We start from the raw sequence: 13530 nt of genomic DNA, 5'->3' as shown, positions 1-13530 counted from the left end.
AGACATAAACTCCGAGTCTGAGGCTGGGGGGTACCAATAACTTCTCTTACATCCATGGAATACCCTGGGAAATAATATGCAGCTGGCAGGAAGTTTAGCAATTAGATGGGATGAACATAAAACTGTTAAGGGAAAAAGAAGAAAACCAACTGTCCAGCCTAATGAAGCAAATCTATCCTCAGGTCTTCAGAGTATTGCAAGTGTCACATTTAGATTGTTCCCACATCTGAAGGTGTCAAGAGTTTAGCAAAGCTACTCATGGTATTGCTTCCTCAGTATCCATTTTGTTTGATCAAATAGCCTGTGGGGGCTTTACCCCGACACTAGCCCCTCATGCGTGTGCATGCCCTAGATTAGAGCCTGCAGAGTCACAAGCAAATGTAAGTTCCTGACATGACTCCCCCAACTGCCCTTGTGCGCAACAGTTTCCCCAGCCTTCCAGTACCTTACATAAGACCCTGCAGGGTTGACCCAAACCCCATTCCTTTGGTTTAAATTGAGCAATTTCTCCCTAGCCTGGGATATCCAAAGCATTCCACCAGTGGACTCCAGTACAGGCTTGTGCCTCAGGATCTGCATCTCCCTGTACCCTGCCTTGATCTCTCTGTGTGGTGTACAGTGTACTTTCTCTAGGACCTATGAGTAACAAACTTTTCTACTTCAATTATTTCAATTTCTCTTATGGTCTGTTGCTGAACCCTGGCTTGCCATCTGGCACCCTGTGCTCCACTTAACAAATGTTAATTTAACAAAGCCATAACAGAAGGTCAGCTGTACTAAGATAAGAGAGAGAGGTAGAGAGAAGGAGTGAGAGAGAGATTAAAATAAGCCACGAAGTGCCCTGTAAAAAAAAATTTAGTTTCTGTTCTTTAGTATATTTTTAAGATGATTTATTCCCAATGGAAAGAAAACAAGCTATTTTCTTTTAGTCACAAAGGATAAAAGGTTATCTATGTCTAAATTTAGGAATGAATCCGAGTCAGTTGTGTGATGTAAGTCCTCTCCCAGGCAAAGAAGCGGCTATAAGTGGAATAAAGAGTGTATTTCCTTATTCTAATATTAGAATTGACAATAGGGTCAACAGAGTCTTGTAGGGCAGGAACTCAGTAAACAGGAGATGTGTTGTCTATGCTTAATCGTATTAAGAAAGAGACATTTTGTGGCATAAAGAACATAGTAAGTTGGAACTTTAAGAAACAATGAAGTCAAGGTTTAAAGAAGGCAACGCAAGGACTAAACTCTTTAATTAGCCATCATGCTTTAAGCTGGAGCATTTATACTAGAGATCCAGAAGTGCAGACCTGACGTTTGCTTTGTTCTTTGTGACATGTTGACAGGTGTCCTTGGAAGGGCACATTTGAAATATCACAAATGCAGATGTGATCAGCAAGTTTGAGGGTTTTATTGATTTACTATTAATATCTTGTTTTTTACTATCTCAGTTTTAGCTACCAAGGAACAGATTTACTTACTCTTTATGACTATTAATGTTTACATGCACATTGAGCATATAGAAATACCATCTACATCATTCTATGAATATATTACATCTATCAATCATGGTAGACATTTAAATTGTCTTAAGACATTTACTATTACAATCTCATAATGGACATTGCGACGCATATTTCTTTGTGCACATGTATACAGTTAATTTTAGTATTTAGTATTTAATTTAGTATTTACTAGAATTAATTTTAGTATGCAGTATAATAATCTAATTTTACTTATTTATATTTTTCATATGGACAATCAGTTGTCCTAGCACCCTTTATAAAGTAGCTTATCCAGCCCCTATTAATTTCATAGCTTATTTTACACATACTACATTTCCCTATTCACTTGTGTTTATTTTTGGGTTTTCTATAGTATTTTATCAGTTTTCTTTGTTTACCACTATGCCAAGATCACGTTATCTTAAGTGCTATAGTCAGTGAGGAAGCTTCTAAAGTGCTCCTTTGTCAAAGATCAGTTGACCATATTTGTGTGGCTCTGCTCTAGGCCCCCTATTTTGTTCTATTGATCTATTTGTCTATTCTCTTACCAATATCACACTGTCTTGATTAGTAGCTTTATAGGAAGACTTGAAGTCATTTAGTGTTAGCATTCTAACTTTGTTAGAAAATACTAACTTTTCATTTAATATTGTGTCAGTTATCCTGAATATTTTGCTTCTCCATATAAACATTAGTCAGTTTGTCAATATATATAAAATAACTTGTGGGGATTTTGGTTAGAATTGCATTGCATTTAAAGATTAAGTTAGGAAGAACTAAGATCTTGAAAATATTGAGTCCTTCTTTCCATGAACATGGAATATGTTTCTACTTATTTAGTTCTCTGATTTCTTTTATCAGGGTTCTGTAGTTTCCCTCATATAGATCTTGTATATATTTTGTTAAATTTATACCTGGTTATTTTATTTTTTGAGTGCTAATGTAAGTGTTTTTGTGTTTTTAATTTCAAATTGCTGGCATATATGGGAAGGCAATTAATTTTTATAGATTAATCTTATGTCCCGGAACCTTGCTGTATCCATGTGTTCATTTCAGGTGGGTTTTTTGTTTTGTTTTGTTTTGGTTTGGTTTGGTTTTTGGTTTTTGTTTTGAGATTTTCCCCATAAGTGGGAACAAAGGTGGTTTTATTTCTTCCTTCCTAATCAGTATACTTTAAATTTCCTTCCCCGTTTTATTGTATTAGCAAGGACATCCAGTATGCAGTTGAAGAGGAGTGGTGAGAGGAGACATCCTTGCCTTGTACTTAAAGTGAAAGAAAAGCTTCTAGTTTCTCAATAGTAAATATGATGTTAGGTGCAGGATATTTTTAAGCTTTTCTTTATCAAATTGAGGAGGTCTTCCTCTATTCCTAGTTTATTGAAATTCTTTTATCCTGAGTGGGCATTGGATTTTGTCAAATGCTTTTCTACATGTATTGAAACGATCATGGGATTTTTATTTTTTAGTTTAGTGTTGATGTGCTGCATTACAGTCATTGATTTTCAGGTGTTGAACTATATTCTAATTGTTGCATACTTGAAATAAATCTCATTTGTACATTGTGTAATAATTCTTTTTATATACTGGTAGACATTTTGATAACATTTTGTTGAGGAATTTTTGCATCTATGTTCATGAGTAATAATGATGTAGGTTTCTTTCTTCACAACATCTTTGTCTGGTTTTGGTATTAGGGTCATGCTGGCCTCCTAGGAATTAGGAAGCATTCTCTCCTCTGTATTTTTGAAGAGATTACAGAGAATTGGTATAATTTCTTTCTTAAATGTTTATTAAAATTCCCAACTATACAGTTTAGGTTTTTCTACCATATCACTGGTTCTGTTGTGGGTTGATACTCATGGGTACCAATAAGTTGTCATTCTCAGTATATATATTTGTCTCTTCAATTTTGGGATCAATGGTTTGCCCTGGACTTCATTTTTTGATGGATTTAAGAAGAGTTATTGATTTTCAGTTTGTTCACTTTTGTTATTAGGATGATGTGATGACTTGCAAGCTCTTTATGTGCTGGACTACAAACTAGAAGTTCTTAATGCTATTTTTAACATTAAATATTGGATATTTTTATAGCAAGTGAAATAGATTTTACAGTGTCCTTACAGTTTATTTTTTCCAGTTAGTAGTTAATTAAGCTTACTAATCTATTTTTAAATTTTCATGGACAGCATTCTTTCTTGTATATCATGATTTCCCCCTGGGTTGAACCTTTATTTTTGCTTAAGTACCTCCCTTAATTAACTTTTTAACAAGGGACTGTGGGTGGTGAAATGTCTTGATTTATTTTAATACCTAAAAATATCTTTATTTCTTTGATTTTTGTTTTGTTTTGTTTTGGCATAGCTCTAAAAAATACTTAGGGCTGCAGGTGTGTTTGAAGTGTTGATGATCAGTGTGTCCTATAATTCACATTAATTCCCACAGCTAGCCATGTTCTTTATCTGCCCATGAGCTGAGTGATCAATTGCTGAGTCATATTGCCTTGATTTTTAAACCACAGTATAACTCGGCTTATAATTTTAGGTGAATAGTTATTTTCCTCCCAAAAGTAGAAAGTATTTCTCCATTTGTTCTGGCTATTTTTTGCATATTAGGGATCTTTCCAATCTACTTATGAATAGAATAAATGGCTTATTTTTTTTTTTTACTGGTCTTGGCTTCAAGCAGTAAATCTAGATCTGGTTCTCATCTGACTTAGAGCACCTTTAATTTGAAGGCCCATAGACCAATGGCTTTAGCCATGTTCTGCATTTTTTCTATTTTAATTCACAAAATTTTGCATATGCTTTTAAAATCCAACATTTCTTTTTGGTTTTGTTTGTCTTCTCTTTTGTATCATTCCCCCATACTTGAATTAGAAGTTTGTCTCATATTACGCAGATTTTGGATCATATTTCTAAAAAGTACATGACCATGTTATAACTCTGCTTAAAATATGTTTTTAGTTTTCCTTGAGATTCATGATGATAACTTTTAATATGGCACATGAAATTTGCCAAACTCTGACCCCTGATTAAGCTTACAGTCTTATCTCATGCCATCCCTTTGTAACCATGATCTATTCTAGAATACTAAGTTTCCTCCTAGTTTCAAAATATACATTATGTCAAGCACCTGAACCTTGGCACATGTTGACATTTCTGTCTAGAATGGCTCTCTTTTGTCCTTCTGGCCATCTTCTACTTAATCTTCTTTGCATTCCTCTAATTTCCCCAAGCAAAGTTATATATCATGACATTATGTACTCCCTACAGAAGACTGTCATCAAAATATTATTACTTGCAAATAAAATTTATTATTTAGAGCCTATACTATCTAATAAAACTTTCTATGATGATGTTAGTGTTCTATATCTGCGTTGTTCAAAAGAACTTTGTGGGACGATAAAACTATTTTACATATGCAGTGTTCAACATAGTAGCCAGTAGCTACATATGTCTACTGAATACTTCAAATAGTTTTAATGACTGAATAACTAGTCTTTAAAAAAATGATTTAATTTAAATAGTGACATATGGCTAGTGACTACTATATAGGAAATGCAGTTCAAGATTTTGAATTCTTTTTTTTTTTAAGTTTTTATTTATTTATTCATGAGAGACATGGAGAGGGAGGCAGAGACATAGGCAGAGGGAGAAGCAGGCTCCAGCAGGGAGCCTGATGCAGGACTTGATCCCGAGATGCCAGGATCACGACCTGAGCTAAAGGTAGATGCTCAACCACTGAGCCATCCAGGTGCCCCTTGAATTGTTTCAAAAGTCCAACAACTTGCCCGTAGTGGACAGTACTTAGTGATTATTAAATGAAGGAATGAGCAAAATCTAGAAGATTGAAGAGATAATGTTTTTGCAGAAGAGCTGAACAAATCAAGGGAACACTTTATAACCTCAGCGGAAATAAGCTCTTAGTCTTTTCTGTTTGTTCTAAATTATATTTCGCTGGTTCAGTTTTTCCAGGATTCTGAGGGGGAGAATAAAAGTACGGGGATCAAGGACCAGGGTGGCTTGGAAAATCCATAGAAATGTAGTTCTGATAAGTGAGAGATTATTTTTACATTGATGTTTCTCTTATGGTTTTAGAAAAGGTCAATACCAAATATAAGTATAAACTGATGTGAAGTTCTCTTTACTTGGAAACCTGCTCCCTGGCGAGAAAAGAGTGACTGTTTTATATCCTCATACATAACATCAATTGTCCCTTCTTTTGTCTATAATTGAAGAAGTCCATTTACCTCTACTGTATTCAATAGAGAAATATGAACACCTATTTGGGACCAGAGGACCAAAACAATTTTTTTTTTCAATTTAGTCTTTTTATTAAGGTCCAGAAAGCAAATGAGGAGAACTCCTTTCAGGAAAAGGAGTAACAACATTAAGTTTATCAAGTTCATGAAATGACTTAGGCTGTAGAAACTTTTCATCCTATGAGAGTAGTAAGAAAAATATGAAATGCTGTGGTGAGGCTGGTGTACAGGAAGAAATGCTACTGAGTAGATGAGCTAAGGCAGTAGATAATTACTAATGCTGCTGTATTTTTGTGCCTGTAACAGTTTCAGATCTTTCAGGGCAACCATGAACTGAGGTCCTCTGGCTTGATCATAATTGTGCTGAGTGGACATTCTCAGTGTATCCACCTTTCCTTCATTGAGACGGCTGAGATTTTTAAATAAGGCAAAGCACTAGGGAATCCCATTAATGGGATGCCTGGGTGGCTCAGCAGCCTTTGGCTCAGGGCATGATCCTGGAGTCCCAGGATTGAGTCCCACACTGGGTTCCTGCATAGAACCTGCTTCTCCCTCTGCCTGTGTCTCTGCCTCTCTCTCACTCTGTGTCCCTCATGAATGAATAAATAATTTCTTTAAAAAGATATAAAAGAGAGAATCCCATTAAAGTTAGTTTCCGGAGCGATGAATCATCTTAACAATCTTGTAAATTGTCTTATACTTTTAAGTTTTTGGTTGCATAGTTCGGTGTATCATTCAGCATGAGCTAAGTTACACCACCATAACAACCCACAGATCTCAGAGGCAGAAAACCCAATGAAGGGTGATTTCTAACTCGCTTTTCATCTCTTATAGGTAGCACTCTCTTGACCCAGGCTGAGCCACGCTGCACCTTGACACATACATTTAGTTTCTCTTTGCAAGGAATGTGACAAATTGCACACTGGCCCTTAAAGAGCTCCCCAGAAGTGACACAGGTGATGATTGCTACATTTATTTGCATGATCACAGATGATTTGATGATATTAAACTTTCAATGATGTAAAGAAGTGCAGATCTACCATGGCTTGGAAAGAGGGGAGAAGCAAATAATTGTAAGCATCCCAGGGGCCACCAGAATGTGTGCCCAGATATAATGGTTCAACAGGATATTAAAAAGCATTTTGAGAGGAAAGGTCCAATAAATTTGGAAAATTTGGATCAAAGTGCATACATTTCTTCATTTGGGGATAGTATTTAATACTGTAAAATGAATTATGAATATCTAAGAAAGGCTTAATAGGAGGTATTTTCCAAATTCATTAAACTGTAGAAAAACCCTGTCCAGTGGTCTTTTCAAGATGATCTATATGGTATACTTTCTGAGTCCATCCCCAATTTATCTAATTTCTCTTTATTTATGGATTGCTTATCTGATACTCATCTTAAAAATAATAAAAAATAATATTTTATATAAAGAAGTAATAAACAATTTTTCCAAATGAGGATAATGGATGCCTACCTGGAGCTCTTTTTTCCCCCAGAAAAGTTATAAACTAGAATGGTGTTGATGAATGTTAAAGTCCAGAGTAGAAGATAAACTATAAGATGTACTTTAGATTTTCCTGAAGCACTGAGGATTGCCCCCAGCTTTACACAAATCATCTGAATATGATACTTCTAAGTTAACAGTTATAGTTTTTAAAAGCTTATCAGATATCAAGATATGACTTACACATGAATGCAATACGTTAAAAAATTAGTAAATAATGTTCTGTATGCTATCTATTTAAGATCATTAACTATTGCTCAGAATAATACATTCTGCTAATCTGGAGAAAAATGTAACATTTGTATCATAGCATACTGCAGCAGAATTGGAAGGCTTGGGGAAGATAATAGATTTTCAAATATTTTTAATATCATAAGAACTTTTTTAAAAGTTGACACTTTATTTCAAATGTGAAGAATTACCACATATGAACATAAAAGTAACGTTAAATAGTGGAGGAAGTCTTAAACATAATAAGTCATTAATGAGTCACCTCTCCAGAATTCTTTTTTGGTATTCTTACCTGTGCAACAGGAAGCAAGTTACAAAAATTCATCTGAGTCACAAAAATCCCTAAAATAACATTTATGGATCCTTTAGTCACAAAGTTACTTCCAAATTACTTTTATTTTGCAAACAACTCTAACTAGAGTAGTCATTTGGTTTCTAATTACAGAAACTAAAAGCAAAACATGAAAGAGTAAAAAATGTCAAAGAGGAATATATACTTTCAGCAGTGAAAAGTGAATGGATGGTTCAGACAAGTGACTGAATATTCCAATGAGTGAAATACTCAGAGGGTACAATGGTCTGGGATGATTTTGCCTAAGGCCAAAGAAGCTAGCTCAATAATTCATACAGATGATGATTCTTCTTAGTCATCAAAAATTGTTAATTATTTTTGGTGCAGTAGCTGAGAAGTCAGGGACTTATATAGTGTCTTTGAAAAACTTTTCCATCCAAAATTAGAAAAAAAAAAGGAAAAAGGTGAGTAAAAGCATGCATCCCTAAAAGGCTGTCAAACTCAACTATCCAGAATGATCCATCCTCCAAGGGTTTTTAGTTCTTCCACATTGTGCTCTTGAGAAACAAACCAAAAAATCATTTAGACCTATAGGTGGCAATATTAGTAGTATTCAAGTCTAGCACAAAAAGATGGGGTGAATAAGAAAACAATTTAGTGGCTCAACAAAGAAAATGACTGAATCTGAAATCCATCTTTGATGAACATATAGTAACTTGAAAAAAGAAGTAAATGTGCCAAACTTTATGAAACAGTCCTTACTTTTAAAATACTCCTATTGAGTTATAAATTTGATTTTAAAAACTGCAATTACTTGTTCTGAATAATGAATCCTTCCATTATTGTATGTTGAATGTATTTTGCTCACTCATAGTGGTTTGTTAAGTTATGAATAGGACCAGGTTTTGACAACTATATTCGTAACATTTTTGTTTTCATTTAAGAATATTAAGGTAGGGGTGCCTGGGTGGCTCAGTCAGATAAGCGGCTGCCTTTGGCTCAGGTCATGATCTCAGAGTCCTAGGATCAAGCCCCGTGTTGGACTCCCTGCTTCACGGGGAGCCTGCTTCTTCCTCTCCTCTCCCTTTGCTGCTCCCCCTGCTTGTGATCTCTCTCTCTCTCTCTCTCAAATATATAGATAAAATCCTTTTTTAAAAAGAATATTAAGGTATAGTCCAAATTATATGGTTCCATATACACAGTTCTTGTGTCAGCAATTCTGTGGAGAACCCAGAACCACCAGCTCTTTGTCCTTGTAACACTCCGTGAATTTCCAATGTCTGTTGAGATAATGGTTACCTGCACACTGGCTTGTGTGGTGAAAAGACCCTTCAGCACTTTAGTACCAACGTATTTTAACTGTTCTTCAGTAAAGGTTGTATTTCTTAAAGTTTGTAAACCCGTGTACCAATTAGTTCAACACAAAAATGTCATAGCCTGTTTCCTAACCCCTTCCTAGATTCTGATATTCCCCTTTGTGAACAGGTATACATTTCTGTTGAGAACCATTTGTGTACCCCAAACTCCTCCATTTTATTTTCATATAATTTGGATACACTTTTTGTTCCTTTTCTTATTACAAATTCTAATGTTTATTATGCAGCTGTTTTCTCTTCCTCACTCCAGAAATTCTGACATGTTTCATCTCTCCAAGTTGATCATCACAGCCCTGAGGAAAATCAGTTTAAGTTGATGAACATTACACCGAACAGAAAACAGGGTAGGGTGTGTGAATGAGACAGAGAGTGAGAGAGGGCGAGAGAGAGAGAGAGAGAGGGAGAGACAGAGAGAGTTACAATGATGTGGCATAAGAAAAACATTGACAACATTTGGAAATCTTTAAGTAATAAAAACAAGCAGTCTGCAAGATGTCTTACCTTCCAGACAGACCTGCACTTAAGCCACATTTGCAGTGTTGAATATCTACATGTAGAACTCTATTGGCTGGTGCAGATAGAGAATATTTTCATCATCACAGAAAGTACTCTATTTTGTAAGTTCTTTGGGTGATGACCCTCTTATCTTTGCATTTTGCTCAGTGTCTAATAAAACTTTGTATGTAAGAGGCATTCAGAGAATATTTACTGATTAAAAATAGAAAAGAGAAATTTCAGAAACTTGTAAAAACCTTCAAAGGTTGATTTGTTTACTTGTTCTATTACAGAGAATTTGCAATATCACATATGTTATGTATGTATTGTACGATTAAATGCAGTCCTCTTCAGTGCTGCTTCCTCTCCTATCTCTAGCTTTCTTTTCCTCTGTTTTACAAAACCACTGTGGCAAAGTCCATTGTCCAAATGGATGTGCTGCAAAGGGTCAACTTTTCCCCAACAATAGCTTAGCAAGTGCACTCCAAAGATTGACCTGGCATCCGTTCCATGCTGTACTCTTTAATTAACATTAATTAATTCACTCCTTTTTGGATTTTCAATTTGCCTAGATGAGGCATTATAAATTAGAAAATGTTACATACTCAGGTTATAATTTAAAGGGCTCTCAGCTGATAGCTAATTAGCTTGATTCAGGAAGGATAAACCAAAAGAATGAATTTTTAATGCTAATTTAAAGGACATTAGTTGCTATGGGCAGAATGATTAAAATGCCACTGTTTGAAGCAGAAAAATTAGAATGCAGCAGCAGTGGTAACTGTAGATGATCAGTGGTTTTTGGATTGTGCCAAGATTATCTGACACTCCATCACCTGCCTGTAAAAAGTTTGGTGAGGGATCCCTGGATGGCTTAGCGGTTTAGTGTCTGCTTTTGGCCCAGGGTATGATCCTGGAGTCCCCGGATCGAGTCCCACATCAGGCTCCCTACGTGGAGCCTATTGCTCCCTCTGCCTGTGTCTCTGCCTCTCTCTGTGTGTCTTTCGTGAATAAATAAATAAAATCTTAAAAAAAAAAAAGTTTGGTGAGTTCTGAAGAGTTATTTTGGCTTGATCACGACACATAGTGGGTAAATTGTGAATACTCTTATCTTTTAACATAGTTCCATTCTTTTCTCTTCAGGAGTGCAATAGAGTAACATGTTAGCATGAGCTGCAGCTACCTGGCTTGATGCATTCATGACAAGTAATGAGGGGTTGATATCAGACTGTGCTTCCATTTGTGTTAATAACCATCCTGTATTATGCCTACCTCCATTTTTTTTTTGACAGAAAATTGAGGCATAGAGTTTAATTTGCTTGAGTTCATACAGGTGGTAGGTGGCAGATCCCAGATGTGAACAAAGGCAATCTGACTTTAGTGACTTTCATCTGAAAATAATTCCAATATAGTAGATTATTAGCAGTGAAAGATGGGCTTGGTATTAGCTTCAAATGTATACTGTTATCACCATCCAAAGTTTATCATCAAAGATGCCATCACTGCTGAGATGCTCTAGAACAGTCATAATGAAATGTAAGAAGATGAAAACCACTTGTTCTGTATTTAAACATTCTCAAGAGGATCAGCAAGATGTCTCTAATGCAGCCAAATAATTAGAGGAAAAGCAAAGTCATAAAGCTTAAAACAAGATTGTTCCTCTTTCATTCAATTATTCCAACATTTCAAAAAAAAACCTTACAACCAGCTAGGCTCTAGTGTGAGCTCTAGCCATGCGTGGATGAAACAGACCCTGCCCCCAGCTCCGCAGGAGCTTCCAGTCAGTTGAGGAAAAGGATAGAAGCCCAAAGGCAATTTGCTACAGCATGGAAACGCTGGAGAAAGAACACATACCCAGGACTAGAAGGAAAAAGCTTGGGAGAGTTCACACCCGACCCATCTACTGAGAAGTACGGGGCAGGGCAGTTTCCAGAGGAGGTGAGATTTGAACTGAGACTTGAAGAATGGGGACAAGTGAGAGTGGAGATCTCCCAATCTTGGCGACATTAAGGGTTTGCCCTGTGCCATCCAGGCCGGTGGGGACTGGCCCGAGCGCTGTTAAGATCTTGATCAGTGTGCCTGGCCCCCACCCAGGTAGCTCCTTTCCTCAGGTTAGGCCAATTACAGGAGATCTTGAGACATTTCCAAATATCACCTGGGGAGCAAACTTATCCCAAGTGAACAAGGGTTGAGCTTGGAGGAAATAGTGGTGGGAACCGACTGGGGAGAGGGACGTTCTGGGAACAAAGGCAAGCAAGTAAGGTAGCTGGACGTGGCAAGCGTGAGGCGCTACATGGCTGCTAGTGGTTTTGATGATGACAGAGGAGGAAAAAATGCATGGTGACCTGGAGCGAGCCTGTAGCAAACACAAACAGGCCAGAGACCTAACTGGAGGATACTGTGAATCATAAGTTCGAGCCACACCGCCCCGGCTGACTGCGGGGAGCCGATGCCAGGGTACACACCAATTAGGCGGGTTGCAAGTAGACTTGATGACTCATTCTGAGCAAAGGAGCCTCGTTCTCTTGGAAGGCAGGCTGGAGGCTTCCTAACAATCAGACAGCTGTTTTCTAGAGGAAGTCAGACGCAGGCCAGCGTGGGGACAGAAGGACTGTGGAGTTCCCCTGCTTCTGGAAGCTGTGCGGGTGGAGAGCGTCAGAGTAGGCTGTGGGTTATCTTCGACTCTCACAGCCCTAGGTGCATCCAGCAGGCTCCACTGAGAACGGAGGTCACGGCTGGATGAGCTTCCCCATTTCAGTGGATTCTCCATCAACTTCATGACAAGCCTGTTTAGGGCTGCAGTCCACCTGTTAAAAAAAAAAAAAATTATATATATATATATATATATATATATATATATATATATATATGTATGTATGTATTACGTTGCATTACATTCTTAGCCTAGAAGAAACCTAATTCGATTTCTCCTTGATGACTTAAGGCAGGGGCCGGGGGTCATTGTGATCATCAGGGCTGTGTCTCTAAAAGATGGTCTAATGTAATTCAAATCCTTTGGCCGGTTAAATGAACCAACGACTGCAATAGTGTTTTTGTTTTTGTTTTTGTTTTTTACGATTTTACTCATTTATTTGACGGGGGTGGGGGGAGAGAGAGAGAGTGGGAGCACAAGCAGGAGCAGTAGCAGAGGGAGAAGGAGAAGCAGACTCCCAGCTGAGCAGGGAGCCCCACCGGGGATCCATCCCAGGGCCCTGAGCTCAGGATTCAAGCTGGAGGCAGACGCTTAACTAACTGAGCCACGCAGTCGCCCCTGCAATTGTGTTTTCGTAAATTTTCTGTCGCATTATTATAGCTACGTGTCAGATGCAGATTTTCATGACATTCTCATTCTGTTGTTCTCTTTTGCCATCATTCGGGAATGCCGTCAGTAACCTTTTTCTTTTTCTCAAAGAAACATAACTCAGCTTGCTAGATATATAATGTTCATATAATGTAAGAACAGCTAATAAGTTACATATAATGTACATTATATTACATATAATGTAAGAACATTAATTACATATTACATACATTACATATAATGTAAGAACAGCTAATAAGTTCTGATGATCATCACAAACACTTATGTAGTATTTAATATATGCCAGGCAGTGTTCCAAGTTCTCAAACTTTTCTAGGTGAAAAGTATTTGGATTTTAGTGCGTGGAGTTTTCGCAAATACGTTAGTTAGTGGTCTTTTTCTCTGTTTCCACGTTGAAGTCCAGTTCTACGTTCTGAAGGGTTAAGTTGCTGGAAGTTTGACATTCCACTAAACGAGATTCTACATATGTGATGTAACCCTTGCAGTAATTGTTAAACTCAAAGCAGATTATACTTTCAGCAATTGTAAACTCGTTTCAACAAAACAGAAA

At 37.0% G+C, this 13530-nt stretch overlaps 1 long non-coding RNA gene across 1 annotated transcript in view; it reads left to right on the top strand.

The window, feature by feature from the left end:
- LOC140623590 (uncharacterized) overlaps window positions 1-6999 on the top strand; it is a 53137-nt gene extending 46138 nt beyond the window's left edge. Inside the window, exon 7 of the long non-coding RNA XR_012023153.1 lies at window positions 6592-6999. This is a non-coding gene — a long non-coding RNA (uncharacterized lncRNA). The remainder of the gene's footprint in view (window positions 1-6591) is intronic.
- Window positions 7000-13530: the final 6531 nt, after the last annotated feature.

Source organism: Canis lupus, chromosome 33 (assembly GCF_048164855.1).
Source record: "Canis lupus baileyi chromosome 33, mCanLup2.hap1, whole genome shotgun sequence".
Classification (NCBI taxonomy): Eukaryota; Metazoa; Chordata; class Mammalia; order Carnivora; family Canidae; genus Canis; species Canis lupus.
This window is presented reverse-complemented; position numbering and strand designations above follow the sequence as displayed.